Source organism: Salvia miltiorrhiza, chromosome 7 (assembly GCF_028751815.1).
Source record: "Salvia miltiorrhiza cultivar Shanhuang (shh) chromosome 7, IMPLAD_Smil_shh, whole genome shotgun sequence".
Taxonomy (NCBI): Eukaryota; Viridiplantae; Streptophyta; class Magnoliopsida; order Lamiales; family Lamiaceae; genus Salvia; species Salvia miltiorrhiza.
The window spans coordinates 29758061-29774286 of NC_080393.1; the positions used below are offsets into that span (position 1 = coordinate 29758061).

Sequence of the window (16226 nt, forward strand, 5' to 3'; positions counted from 1 at the left end):
TTCAGGAAGCAGTGTGGCGAGTAGTCGACGGTGGCCTTCGGGTGCCGTGAGCCACCACTCATCGGATTTCCCTCCCAATTCCTCCGTTTTGGCCCCTGTTTCCTCCGCTTTAACCCCTGATTTCGCCGCCAAATCTTCCGATTTGGCATCGGATCTAGGGGTTTCCTCGCTCAGAAAAACCGATGCCCATGATTCGTAACAGAGAAGATCAGTATATTGACCTAAATCAGGGGACTGAGTATATGAGAGAGGTAAGGAGGGGGTTTCATACTTTCTGATCCTTGCGGGACAAGGGCGGCGATAGATCGTAGGTCGGAGCGGAGGGGATGGACTTTCTTCGACCCTAAGCTCTCCTTCATGTTCAACCTCAGATGCGCCGAGCCACGACTCCTGGGAGGCAGCCGTCAACGCCTCCGACATGGAGAACGGGAAGTACACAGGCGGCGGAGCGTCGATGAAGCCGAGCGAATCTTCGGTATCGGGGATCCACTCGTCGCTCAGATACTCTTTCCAAGGGAAGGAACGCTTCATCACTGCGATTAAGGGCGGCAATAGAGGCGGTAGAGGGCGGCGCAATTTAGGGTTTCCGCCACAGGAGGGCTGCGCATATGAGAGAGAAAGAGAGCATAGAGCGGCGGAAGGAATTGAGGAGGGGTTGGGTAGATTTAGGGTTTCTAATTTTGCTTTATATAGTTGCCTTAATTAAGTTGTTAATAGTTCCCTAATTTTTTCCCAAAAAGGAAACGAGCCAAGTAGCTTGGGACGGCCCAAAAAGGAATACGAGCCATGAATAATGGGACGGAGGGAGTACTTTATTATTTTATTTTATGGCACTTATGGCACTATTAGTGCCATAAGTGCCAACGAAAATCCAAAATAAAATAAAGTAAAATGGTCTTTTTAGCACTTATGGCACTAATAGTGCCATAAGTGCCAAACATGCAGAACAAATATAGAAACAACAGCATCATCTAAACCCTAAATGGAACATTTAAACCCTAAATGGATAATCTAAACCCTAAATGGAACATCTAAACCCTAAATGGATAATCTAAACCCTAAATGGAATATCTAAACCCTAGGGGAAGTGTTTAAAAAGTTCCTTTTGGCTTGGGGGTGGGTGGGGGGGTAGGGTCGGGGGTCAGGGGGTAGGCGGGGCAGTGGGAGTAAAAAAAAATTATTGGCATGGGGTGGGTGGTGGGTGGGGGGTGGGTGGGGTTGGGGGTCTGGGGGGTAGACAAGGCAGCGGAAGTAAAAAAAAAAAATTGGCTTGGGGGTGGGTGGTGGGGGGAGGGGTGGGTGGGGTCGGGGGTCTGGGGGGTAGACAAGGCAGGGGAAGTAAAAAAAAATTTTTTTTTTTTTTGGCTTGGGGGTGGGTGGTTGGGGGGGGTGGGTGGGTGGGGTCGGGGGTCTGGGGGGGTAGACAAGGCAGGGGAAGTAAAAAAATTTTTTTTTTTTTGGCTTGGGGGTGGGTGGTGGGGGGTGGGTGGGTGGGTGGGGGGTGGGTGGGGTCGGGGGTCTGGGGGGTAGACAAGGCATGGGAAGTAAAAAAAAAAAAAATTTTTTTTTTGGCTTGGGGGTGGGTGGTGGGAGGGGTGGGTGGGGGGTGGGTGGGGTTGGGGGTCTGGGGTCTGGGGGGTAGACAAGGCAGGGGAAGTAAAAAAAAAATTTTTTTTTTTGGCTTGGGGGTGGGTGGTGGGGGGGTGGGTGGGTGGGTGGGGGGTGGGTGGGGTCGGGGGTCTGGGGGGTAGACAAGCAGGGGAAGTAAAAAAAAAAATTTTTTTTTGGCTTGGGGTGTGTGGTAGGGGGGGGTGGGTGGGGTCGGGGGTATGGGGGGTAGACAAGGCATGGGTTAATCCCTAAATCTGGATCCGGGTCAAAGAAAGTTGTTGGATCTATTGGGTTAAAGGGTAAATTAGGTAGTGCACATAAAAGATGGCCAAATATTGATGTTTTAAATTTTGTGGACAAAATTTAAGTTTCAATCACCAATAGGGCCATCCGGCCCTATTGTTTCTATATATATATATATATATGATGGAGTTCTATGGAGACCATTAAGATTTCAAAGAACGAAGACCAAATCCTGTGCGTCGATTTTGGACAATCTAACGGCCAATAATCTCGTTGATCAAGATATGATGATTTCCGTTCATTTTATGAATGAAGGCTAGCTATGTAATTTCGGTCTCAGCATATCCGTTTAATTCTTCAATTAGATATAATCAAATCATTTATTTATGGAAGATTCATTAGTGGGATATGGTTGTTACGTGAATAACACTTATTTCTAACGTGCCGTGTTTTTCATTCCTCATCGTTAATTGTAGTTCATCACTACAGACGGTTCCATGGAATATCAAGGTAATTTTGCTAAATCCATTTGCCCATCTGAATATACGGCAGATATAATATGAAAAACACATAATTTAGTGCGTCGATTTAACACTATTGAAGCTGTTTTGTTTGTGTTCGTCGATCATGTATTTTTTTGGGTTCTGATTCATAGTTTTTAATCGAGCTCGATTACAATTAGAGTTTCATCATATGTCGTCGTTATTAAAATCTGAAGTTTGTTATTCAATCCAATGAATACGCAAACCAATTTCCATATTATATATCCTCTATTCCTCAACAGATTCCTACAATATCTGTGAGATCATATGGCCCTCATTTTCACTCTCAATTTCATGTCATTTAGTTTTCCCAGTTTGTGTACAATGGTTACATGTATCACAATCCAACTTTACCCAATTGATCATAGAATGGTTATACGACGGACACTTCACCACAGCATGAAAAAGGACCGAGAAACCACCGTCATGTAGCCCGATCTACCTCGCAAAAGGACAACAAAGCCGTAGACCTTCACAGCTAAACACCATCACAAAATGACGATCGGAAAATCCCCCGGCGAATAGCTTTTATTCTTGCTCACATAGACGAAGGTGAGTCGAAGCCTTTATTTCGATGAATTCCTGTTTCTCAAAAATCTTGGAAATTTTGTGGGGTATAGATATGATTGTGGTGAACATTCATGCAAATTTTCAAGTCATTTGAGTTTCATTTACTACCCTTTTAAAATTCAAGACTTCCACTGCCAGTTTCTATTGAAACTTTTGTATGGCAGACACTTAAGTCATCTCTTTCTCTTTCAGTAACCATCTGTTGAGATTTAATTCTAAACTTTTTATGGTGTGAATATATATGTGTTAGATATACACATATAAAATTTAAGGTCATTTCGAAAACATTTACTATTTTTCAAAAATCCGAACTTCGGGTTGCCTGAAGCTGCCAAATCTGGTAAGACAGTGGGAAAATGGTCATATCTCTTAAACTACTTGGAGTTTTTCAACATATGTTCTTTTAAATTAAACTAGATTCAAAGAGGTTTCTGTTGATATAAAATTCGAGTCTAGGTGAGTTCTGAGTAAAAGCAGTAAGAGATGGTATGTTCGTATAAAAAACAAATGAACATACTAATGTTCGTATAAAAATAAATAAACATACTAACGTTCATTGATATGTTCGTTGAAATAGATCAGGTCCCTGGGAAGAGAGGAAGGTCGTGGTGGCTCAGTTCGAGAGGGAGAGTGTCACAGCCCGCAATCCCTAAGGATGGTTTAACCGGGGTTATGACTCGGGAAGGGGATTAAGAAGCGGGGAAAGAAAGGGGCATTTACTTAACAATCAAACATTTTACGAAAAGAGACATTTATTATATAACACTAGGATCATAACTGATCACTTGGGAAAATACAAGACGTTCGTTCGGGAAGACCCGTCGAAGTGGATTACCCAACAAAAGAGTATCATACTTAAAATAAAACATTAGCATAATCAGAGTATCTTGCAGCGGAAATACGTGTGAGTTATACATATGAAGATGTATACTCAAGGTTACATTACTATTTTATGTCAAAAGGTACATCCGCTCAACTCCACTCCATTCCATCACCCGCTCAACCTGCACATTAGGGAAAACAACATGCAGGGCTGAGTAAAAATACTCAGTGAACATATGCCGGAAACATAACATTTTATCTCATTTATTGTACTGCCAACAGTAACACACAGGGTTTTACTTGAAGGACCTGTGCTTACTAAACATTTTCTTTCATTTCATAAAGTTGGATGCGCATCCCATTTTCAGTCTATATGATCCATATCTGTTCCTTTTACACGCCGGGAAGGAGGCCTCCTTCCACGGACGCTAAGACCGGTCGCAAGCGACACACAGTCTCCATGGGTGTACACGTTAACCCTTACTAGCAAACCTTCGTCTAGCGTAGGGTCCGAATTCGATTTCCTTTATAGTTGGCGAACCAACACAGATAGAATACATATATAAAACATAAATATTTTTGGCAGACAATCATTCATAAACATTTCTTTTCCTTTCATAAGAACCATTCATCAATTAATCATTTCCATAAACATTTCATTTCATAATAATCATTCATCATTTGAAAAATCACAGTTATATCATTTCATTTCGTATAAGAGGCCTGTGTGCAGGGGATCTCTATATACGTGTTTTAAGAAAGCCCACCTCATTCCGTTCCCACTAGGGGCGTAGAGTTACCTCCTTCTTTAGCTTTCACTTCCCGTCTGGACCTTTATTGACGAAGAGTCGATAAGTTCGAGAAGAAGTCGTGAAGAAAAGGAAGATAGGTCTCTAAACTAAACTATCTCATTTTTAATGATTTTTAGGGTTCTAGCATCCATATTAATCTTATCTCGTCAAAACCTTAAACTCAAAACATTTATCAGATAACTAACATTTAGGTTCGAAACTATTTATTCGAACATCAACATGCGCATTAATCATAACTCGTTCTACTCACGTCATCAAGTCAAATATTCCATCTTTTAACAACAAATTAAACAATATTACATAGACAAATTAAATCATCATAGATCATTCTTTCTCATACTTAAAATAATTTAATCATTTTCAAACAATCCATATTAATAAGTCATTTGAAAAGAATTAATTTAAATAAGAGTTTAACTCAAAATATTTTATTTTAAAGTCCATTTGTAAAGATACTTGAAATAAAAGAACTCCATTTAAATAATTAATTTAAAGGTCAATATATAATTAAATTAATCAAGCTCAATTTAAATTAATAATTAAAAGCTCAAATAATTTAAATAGATATAAGCCCAAATTAATTAGATAAATTAAGTCTATCATGTTTTTCTTTGAATAAGACCCAAACAATTAAATTAAAGAAGCCCAAATCCTTTAAATAAAAGAAGCCCATCAGATTTTTATTTAAAAGGGCCGAGCCCAACAGATATAGAAGCCCAAGGCCCAAACACTTATTAAAATCGACCCAAGTCTCGGCCCAACAGAAAGCCCAACATAATTAAATAAAAAGCCCAGCCAATTTAATTAAAAATCGGCCCATCATAGGCCCAATTCTCAAGCCCACTCCCAATACCTAAACCCTATTTCTCTTATTCCTTCTTCCTACATCACACGCACACACACATAGCCTCATTCCCCAACACTCTCTCTCTCTCGGACGAATTGTCCGCTGCCGCTGCCGTTCATCGGCGCCGTCGCCGCCGGCGAGCGGCGCGGCTCTCCCTCTCTCTCTCGGCACTCTCTTCTTCCTAAACTCTCGTCCTCTCTCCTCTACTCTCTATCTGCTGGAAACAGGACGCACGCCGCCGTCAAAGCGGTGCACCGTCGCTGCTGCCTCCGTCGCCCTCTCTCGGCCTCCGGCAAAGCAACCACCGCGGTGCCGCCGCCGTGAAGCAGGTAAAACCTAACTCCCTCTCTACTTTCCTCATTTTCTTCTCCTTTTAAATTAAAACTGAAAACTCCTCTCTCTCTCTTTCGATTTGGCTGAATCGGAGCAACGGCGACGTCACGGCTGTCACGTTACCGCCGCCGCCGCCGACGACGAGCCACCATGGCTCCGCCGCTGACCGCCGTCTGGAAACAGGTAACTCTAATTTCCTTTCTCTCCTTTTCTTTTTCCTTCCCTCATCCTTTCCCTTTTTCTAAAATAAAATCTGAAAACTTATCTCCCTTCCCCCTCTTTGGCAGATCGGAAGCCACCGCGGCTCCGTCGCCGTCCGTTGACCACCGGCAGCCACCGCGGCTGCCGTCTCCCTCGGATCTCACACAAAACAGGGGCTCACCCCATATTTCAGTCAAACACATAGAAATAGGCTTTTTACTGAATTCATTTTCAAATACTGAAAATGTTCTTCAATCGAGCATACTGCACTTAAACATTCATTCCTGTAATTTCAACCCTTCATTTGTATGTGTAAATTCCGTTTATAAACAGGCAGGCTACATATGCACATGAAATGGAATATGAGAAATTCGTATGTGTTGGTGGTTCTCTGCAACAGTTGAATGAAATAGAGAGCTCAAAATAAACGAGCTCAGTTTAAGAAGAAAACCTTGGTCTGGTGGTGTAGTTGCTGTGTGAATGACAAACATGGTTTTCGTACCTCAATTCCACATGATTTGTTGTCATTTTCCTTCATGTTTTGTTTGCCAATGCGTGTTTGTACCATAATGTTGAGTTTTATGAAGATTTGATGTCTTGGTGTAGTTTTGGAGTAATTTCAGGAAAAATCAAGGATTAATTGGAGGATTTTGAAGATATGAGATTGAAGTACGTCTCGAGAGGAATCCGTGAGCGCAAACGGCGACCAAATCCGAGTCCGGACGAGGGAGAACGGAGCAAAACGAGCGGACTGTGCAAAACGCCCAGTACCCCGCGGTCACCACCCGCGGCCGCGGGGTGGGACCGCGGGTCAGCTGTTCCCGACTCCAGGAGTCACCCGCGGTCACCACCCGCGGCCGCGGGGCGGGACCGCGGGTCCCCTGACTCTCCCCCACGTTTGAAGGCCGCGGACGCGGGCCGTGACCGCGGGAAAAGGGCGGGGCTCCCCCAAATGGACCCCAAACGCGATTTTAGCCTCAAAACTCCATTTTTCTCTTCCTTTCCCCATTCATTCACCACACACACCCACTTCATCTTCCCCAACTCTCCAATCCCAAACCCTAGCCTCCATTCTCTACCATTTTTTCTCTCTTCCACACACAAAAACAACACCAAAATCAAATAAAGAAGGGGAAGACTTGGAAAGGAGCTCATCAAGACTACATGATTGAAGATCAAGATTATAGGATTTGTCTATGAATCTCTATCTCTCTATATCTTTATTTATGTTTTCTTATGACTTGAGATTTGCTTTTATTATGAATATGCTTGGCTAAAATCTCTTATCTTAGGGATTAGATTAGATGGATTTGTAATGGATTGATTTCTTTGTTCAATATATATCTTGATTGTGCTTATTGTTATCTTTTCAAGTCCTAGATTTATCTCTTGTATGATTGGTTGGCCACCTTTTGTGCATTTCTAATTTGTGATTTGAATCGGGAGAGGATAATTACAATAGATTAGGAGTTTGATACATATCATCTCAATAAACCGGGAGGTTGAGAGGTGGGTGAGGGCTTGTTGATCTTTTGTGCTCTTGGGAGTTATAGGTTAGAAATTGACCGGGGACGGCAATTATGACCCGTAATCTACTGTTTTAGTCGTCCGGGAGGGGGCTAGAACTAGTGGGGAGATCGCCCTAGATAAGTAGGCCATATCAAGATTAATATTGCTTTAGATTGAAGTTCATTACGATCCATCGAAATCTAGTCCCTAGGATAACTTTCCTTCGAGTCATTCCCCAATTTATTAACTAAGTTTATCTTGTTGTTATTTTATTTATTTGCTTATTTAGCTTTGTTTTAGTTCTCAATATCTCTTCATCTTTGGTTGTCTAAATAGATTGAAAACAACTTATTAATAGTATTTAGAAGTTTAAATTCACCAATCCTTGTGGAATACGACCTTGCTTCCCTTATATTGCAACTACACCGTATACTTGCGGCGTGGTGAAAATAATAGCGAACAAGTTTTTGGCGCCGTTGCCGGGGATTGGTTGAGTTTTTACTTTTCATATTGTGAAAAGTTGTTTTTATCTAATTTAGATATTGTTTTTATGTTTGTTTATTTATATGTTTATTTGTTTTTGTTAGAGAAAATTGCTCCACAACCGTAAAAGCGGCACCAAAAATGGATGATGGAAGGAATGGGTTGGTTGAGCAACTCCAACTACAATTGGCGTTGATGCAACTTAAGTTGCGAGTTTTGGAAGCCAAAAGAAATTGTAGGCAACCAATGATCCAAAAAGCCTTCCAACCAACACCTTCCTATGGTGAGTATTATGACATGGGGTGCAATGCCATGGAGTGGCAATCACCATTGGAGTATGAGGACCATTTCAATAGTTGGAATTATGAAAATTCTTATTCCACTCAAGAAGGCTTCCAAGGGGGAAATCGATACTATCAAGTGGAGAAATCGAATTCGAAAGACGATCTCCTACAATGCTTCTTAACTACACAAGCTTGGATAGAAAAAAGTCTAGCAAAATCGGAGGTTATGCTAGATGAGCAAAGGAGGTCTTTGGCTACCACTATGGAAAATCAAAAGCGAATTGATGATTTGTGCGTGGCCATTAGCCTACGGAATGGAACCTTGTATGAGGAACCAATGCCGATGCTAAGTGAAGAGCCTCAAGAAGTTGAAGAAGAGTATAAAGAAGATGAGGATCAATTCTCCAAACCCCTTGAAGTTGAGAGCCCAACTTTTCCAACGCAACCTCTACAATTCCAAAAAGATGAAGATTTCACAAGCTTTAAAGAATGCAAAGTCAAAAATTTTGTCGATCCTTACCTCGACATGGGCGATTCTATGAATGCTTGCTTCTTTCACTTTTATTTATCTTCATCTTTTGATTTTCACTTTGATTTGTCTAATAAGGAATTGTTTGAGTGTGGTGGTACTCTAGATGGTGAACGAGATTACCATGACGCCCAAGATGTCTCAAGAATTGCAAAGCCACCATATTTTTGGGTGGCAACAGATGGAGCATTCAAATTTGATGAAAAGTGGCCACCGCCTAAGCCTCCACCTCGCTTGTGAGTACGAGACAAGTAACCATTTTATCCTTCATCCAAACTTATTTCTCCTTTGTGTGAAATAAGTTTGGGGGGAGGGTGAAGATGGGTTACTTATCTCGTTTATCCGTTGTTTATTTATTTAGTTAGTTTAGTTTTCGAATAATGAGATTTTGTCTCTTTTCTTGAGCTTTTCCATGTCTCTTGAGTTTGAGCTTGATTGTTGAAAAACATGAGTTGGATGAAATGTGTGTTGGGCTTATGATATGAATGTTGTTTTTGAAAAGAATTTGTTGTGTTTCACTTGTTGATTTTGCATGTAGAGTTTGAACTTGTGACAAATGAGCTAAATGTTGTACCTCCAAGAACTTGAAAACGAAAATGAGCTTGTGAGAATTGAGCCTTTGATTGTCATACATTTACAATCTCATTTTGTTCTTGAGTGTAAATCATTTGAGCATGTGTGTTGATCTCTAGAACTTGCCATGAGTCCTCTCTTGAAAATAAAAGTAGATGTGTTGTTAATATTGAAGTGATTTAAGGCCATCCTTGTTAGCCACTTGACTTAAATTGTGTCCAAATTCTCATATGATCCTAGTTTACCCTCTTTGTGCCTTGTAGCATTTCTTTGAATTAACCAATGATGGGTAGAACTTAGATTGTTAGTGGTTACTTTGATGAAAATGTTTGGGAAATGATTGAAATTGCTTATCAAGCTTTGATTGAGTGAAAATCACTAGTCCCCTATGAGCTTAAAAAGAAAAAGAAAAAAAAAGAAAAAAAAAATGAAAATGAATGTGAATAAAAGAGCATAAAGGGGAGTGATTTGCCTTTTGAATCATATCATGATAAGTATCACTAAGGGTGAAAAGAAGAAATGTGGGGATATTGGTTTTTGATTGATTAAAAAAGAGAAATGGTGAATTTGACTTGTTCATTGTGATTGTTAGATTGTGGAATATGAGTCATTTGCCTAAAAACACCTCACCTCACCAAAGAGCCCTCATTACAACCTTAAGAAAAGCCCTTGTTGATCATTATTTATAACACATTGAAGTATAGAGAGTTAGGATAAATGGCAAGCTTATGGTAGATTGCATACATTGTTTCAATTTGAGTGCAAACACGCCCAATCTAAACACTTGAGAGTTGAGTGCATCATTGAAACATCCACATTTGTGAGGATTCAAGCTTGGAGGCCATAATATTGAACTCTTCATCACTTGTGATTTCTTGGAATGCATTTCTACTTGTGATACACTTTTGAAAGATTTTTGAAATTGTTGAAGCCCTTGAAATGACATCAATTCATTCTCACATGTTTGTTATCTTTTATTTCTCTTCTCTTTGTTGTTTGGGGACAAACAACGCTTTAAGTTTGGGGGCTTGACAAACATGGTTTTCGTACCTCAATTCCACATGATTTGTTGTCATTTTCCTTCATGTTTTGTTTGCCAATGCGTGTTTGTACCATAATGTTGAGTTTTATGAAGATTTGATGTCTTGGTGTAGTTTTGGAGTAATTTCAGGAAAAATCAAGGATTAATTGGAGGATTTTGAAGATATGAGATTGAAGTACGTCTCGAGAGGAATCCGTGAGCGCAAACGGCAACCAAATCCGAGTCCGGACGAGGGAGAACGGAGCAAAACGAGCGGACTGTGCAAAACGCTCAGTACCCCGCGGTCACCACCCGCGGCCGCGGGGTGGGACCGCGGGTCAGCTGTTCCCGACTCCAGGAGTCACCCGCGGTCACCACCCGCGGCCGCGGGGCGGGACCGCGGGTCCCCTGACTCTCCCCCACGTTTGAAGGCCGCGGACGCGGGCCGTGACCGCGGGAAAAGGGCGGGGCTCCCCCAAATGGACCCCAAACGCGATTTTAGCCTCAAAACTCCATTTTTCTCTTCCTTTCCCCATTCATTCACCACACACACCCACTTCATCTTCCCCAACTCTCCAATCCCAAACCCTAGCCTCCATTCTCTACCATTTTTTCTCTCTTCCACACACAAAAACAACACCAAAATCAAATAAAGAAGGGGAAGACTTGGAAAGGAGCTCATCAAGACTACATGATTGAAGATCAAGATTATAGGATTTGTCTATGAATCTCTATCTCTCTATATCTTTATTTATGTTTTCTTATGACTTGAGATTTGCTTTTATTATGAATATGCTTGGCTAAAATCTCTTATCTTAGGGATTAGATTAGATGGATTTGTAATGGATTGATTTCTTTGTTCAATATATATCTTGATTGTGCTTATTGTTATCTTTTCAAGTCCTAGATTTATCTCTTGTATGATTGGTTGGCCACCTTTTGTGCATTTCTAATTTGTGATTTGAATCGGGAGAGGATAATTACAATAGATTAGGAGTTTGATACATATCATCTCAATAAACCGGGAGGTTGAGAGGTGGGTGAGGGCTTGTTGATCTTTTGTGCTCTTGGGAGTTATAGGTTAGAAATTGACCGGGGACGGCAATTATGACCCGTAATCTACTGTTTTAGTCGTCCGGGAGGGGGCTAGAACTAGTGGGGAGATCGCCCTAGATAAGTAGGCCATATCAAGATTAATATTGCTTTAGATTGAAGTTCATTACGATCCATCGAAATCTAGTCCCTAGGATAACTTTCCTTCGAGTCATTCCCCAATTTATTAACTAAGTTTATCTTGTTGTTATTTTATTTATTTGCTTATTTAGCTTTGTTTTAGTTCTCAATATCTCTTCATCTTTGGTTGTCTAAATAGATTGAAAACAACTTATTAATAGTATTTAGAAGTTTAAATTCACCAATCCTTGTGGAATACGACCTTGCTTCCCTTATATTGCAACTACACCGTATACTTGCGGCGTGGTGAAAATAATAGCGAACAGTGAACTTGCTGCAGGAATTGAAAATGGTGGTGTGAGAATGGTGAAAGTGGCTGTGGTTTTAAAGAAAAATGGGGTGATTTGGATGGATGAGGATCGTGTAATTTATTCAACTGACCAGTATGAACACAGATTTCTTTTTCAGCTTGCATTGTATGACTGAAGAATTTCTTCAGCATGCGTAGTATTCTTCAGCATGCTTAGGATTCAGCATGCTTAGGATTTATTCAAATTTAATCATTAAAAAAAAATCTAAGAGATTAATAAATAATTATATGGTTCCAAACTCATTTAAATACATTAAGACATATAAGCCTAATTCTTATTGAAGCATAAAATCCATTTGAGCTTGCTTCTAACATAAATTAAATTACTCATGGGCTTAAGTAAACAATCGATAAAAGATTCATATTTAACACTTCAGTGTTAAATTCTCCACAATAAATTAATGGACTCAAAATATATTTTGAGTGCATCATCTATTGAAAATAAAAATAAATCATCACATATATAAATTATGAAATTCATATAAGTTCGTATTTTATTAATGGATGCTGAACCCTAATTACCATAATCAATCCTTAAATCAGTAATTAAAAGTATATAATCCTTAATAAAAAGTCGGGTCATTACAGAGAGAGATATTAATGTGGGCATGTGAGAGGGAGATGGTATGTTCGTATAAAAAATAAATGAACATTCTAATGTTCGTCGATATGTTCGTATAAAAACAAATGAACATACTATTGTTCGTATAAAAACAACTGAACATACTAATGTTCATTAATATGTTCGTTGAAATAGAAAATGAACATACAAATGAACATACTAATGAAACCTACAATGTTGATCCATCCTATCGGATAGAATCCCACCAGAATAGAAAATGAGGAATTCCCGGGATTTGCTGAACATACCAAATTCGTTGAAATGGAGTATTACTTATTTGTCCTTCAGCGGCCAAATATAAGCAATTTAACAATATTTAATTACACGAAAATTAATATCATGGAATTATATTGACCCTTGATTCAGATTGCATCCAATGATCATGATATGGTCTTTATTCTCCATCTAAGTAAGTGGTTGCCATGGAATCACACCATACATATATATATATATATATATATATATATATATAGGGTTGCGCTAAAATAAAACTCAAGCTTAGCCTATAAAATAAGTCTAAATATAGACGCTTGATCTGTGTGAGATGGATGGTCAGATTTCGACCATAGATCTGCCAGATTTCACACGCTTATTGTTCCTTTGGGTTTCATGGTAATTTTACATCTCAAGATATATATATTTACTCCATGATTCAAGGGATTACAATATTTATTATTATTTCCATTTAAAAATCAAATCCATATTAATTACAATATCCTTAATTAATATCTTCCCTCAATTTAGGGAATCACGTCTGCATATAAAAATTAATCAATATTTTTTTCATATCTTCATTATCCAATATTATTCTCACGTTTGCTATCATAATTAGGTTCATACATATTCACTTATTTATTCATGCAGTAATACATATTTTCATAATCAATATGTAATTGTGCAGGATGTGCAGTGTTCACATCGAAATATATAAATATTCATACAATGTTTTGTGTTTCGTTCATCAAGTTTTTAATTGCGCAGGATGTGTGGTGTTCACATCGAAGTAGTGTTTCGTTCACGCACAGTCCACTTAAAATTCATTCACATAAACTAGTGTATTCATGATAATTATATAGAACCCAAAATAAAATTCATAAAAAAAATGCCAACACATGTATAACATTAATACGTGCTCATGAAACATTCACACCAATACATTTATTTATTTATATAGTTAAAACCTACCTCTCATATTTGATATAGAATAAATTCACTCAATAACCATATAATATTCATTCAGTTAAACAACAATATTCATCCTAATTATATTACACATGTAATACACTATAAAAAAATCAACCACTGACATATGTACAGATAGAAGAGTATCAAAAAAATTCATCAAAATACTTATATTTATTCATATATATATATATATATATATACCAAACTCTGCCTTTAAAAAAATGCATACAAATACTTGTTTTTATTCATTACCATAACAATGAACAAAATCTCGAAGTTATCAAGCAAAAAAAATTCATAGCTCGCAGAACCATTTGGAAGATCTGTCGGATATTTTTGTGAGCAAAATTTGGAAGTTATCAAGCAAAAAATGGTTGAATGTCGTGTGCCTCCTCCTCCTCCAGATTCAGACGGCGATCAGTAGCTCCGCCACCACCACAGCTCACGCCAGTCCACCACCGTCTGCACCTGCAACTGTTGCGCCGTTCAAACGCCACCCTGCGCGTCGTCATCGCGCCTACGCGATTCAGAATCACCGCACCAGCCTTCCTCCACCTACGCCGACCGCCAGAACGTCGCCTCTTCGTTTGAAGATTTTTTTTTTTTTGAGGATCTCTTCGTTTGAAGATTTAATTGGAGTGAGAATCGGAACCAAATGAGTGTAGATATGGAAGGAGGGATCAAATTTGATTTGTTTCGTGTGTAGATATGGAAGGTGTACAACATATGCCAATAATACCCCACGTAAAAAATATGTATGAATATTTTCTATTACTTAATGAACTATTTAACCTATAAAATATGGGATGACAGCCGTTGATTTCATTTGATCGACGGTCATAAATTAGCAGTATGGAAAACCCATGTTGGTGTGGAAATTGTCTAACTCCATTTCATCTGCCCAACGGCCATTCGAAATATTATCCATCACTCGCAAGCTAGCCTTTCTGCTATGATCAATAATACAATCCCTCGGCGTATAGCTCATTTCCTCCGCATTTCGGAGGCGACTTTTAATGTTATTCTCCGGAGCCAACGGAACCCGCTGCTTCTCCATACCTTCCGGAGGACGACCCCGACCACGTTTAGCCTTTTATTTAGATATATTGTTATGAGATTAATGTGCGAATGAGGATTTATTTGAAATTATTTTACATGACCAAATTAAATTGAAGAACTTATTTATTTCATATATATCTTAGTATTATTTTCTTTATTTTATATGAACTTAAATTGAATAACCTATTTATATAAAATATATCTATCATTTTATTTATTCTTATATCACCAAATCCAGTCGAAGAACCTATTTATTTAAAAAAACATTTATACTTTTATTTAGGTTTACAAATATTAAAATCTAATTACATTTCTTTTAGATTTTGAATTATAAAGTTTAATATGAAAAGCTATTGCAATCATAAAAAAATGTATATAACTATTTATTTGAAATATACATATTATAAGTATTTCTTTATCTAGATTTTTTCATGATTAAATTTAATAGAATATTAATGTGGGAAAGATAGATGAGCTAATGTATGCATGGCGATTGAACCTTTTATTTAGATTATGAATTGATGAAGTTTAGTATAAATTCAAAGTGGATAGATGAAGAAAAAACGTAAAAATGCCATATAGTGTAGAATCTATAATGAAGCAAATACTAAATTCTGAGAGTGCCATATATGATAGAAAATAGTGGGGAGCTCTTCAATACGTAATTCTTTATATAATAGATAGATGTGTATTAGTTTGTGTCTTAATTAGGTTAAGTGAAGAAGAATGGGCTTGGGCCCTTATTTTAATAAGAATTGGGCTTTAACTTTTAATTTGAATTAGGCTTAAGCCATTTTAATTTTTGGGCTCCTCACATATTATTTAATCTGGGTTTTAAATTAATTGTCACGGGCTTAGTTTAAATTGTATATTGAGCTTGAACCTCTAACTTATCAATTTAAAATTACAACTTTTAAATGTTGGGTTTTAATTTATTTATTAAATTGAGTTCTTCTATTAATTTAATTGGTAATTAATTATAAATGGTCTTCTAAAATAATATATTTTGGGCTAAGCCCTTATAATATGTTTTATTATGTAATAGATTATTTTCATAGATCTTATGATGTAGATTATTTTTTAATGAAAAAGTTAAGAATTCAATTGTCCTTTTTAATTCCGTTGAAATGGAATTAAAATGTTCTATTAAAAATTTGACACATGTGTAAATATATACTGAGGTTATTTGATTATATGACTAATGGGAATTTATTTTATAAAATGGATAAGTATATAGTTCATATATTTATGAATGAGCTTAAGATTTAGTTTGAGTTATATATTAAATTGCTAAACATGCGATTTATAAAGGGATCAATTTATTATGTGATGGAAGGGTATTAAGTACTAGAAATAATTATATGGGTTTAATTACTTAAGTGTTGTTATATGATTTGCTATTAAGTGTTAATGAAGTAGTTGAGTAAAGGGCATTAG

The 16226-nt window shown here is 37.9% G+C and overlaps 1 long non-coding RNA gene across 1 annotated transcript; it reads left to right on the plus strand.

Annotated features, from left to right (window-relative positions):
* The first annotated feature begins 5534 nt into the window (after positions 1-5534).
* On the plus strand, positions 5535-6268 carry LOC130996034 (uncharacterized). Its single transcript, XR_009092365.1, has 2 exons — positions 5535-5963; positions 6068-6268. It is a non-coding gene; the product is annotated as an uncharacterized LOC130996034 (long non-coding RNA).
* The last annotated feature ends 9958 nt before the right edge of the window (positions 6269-16226 follow it).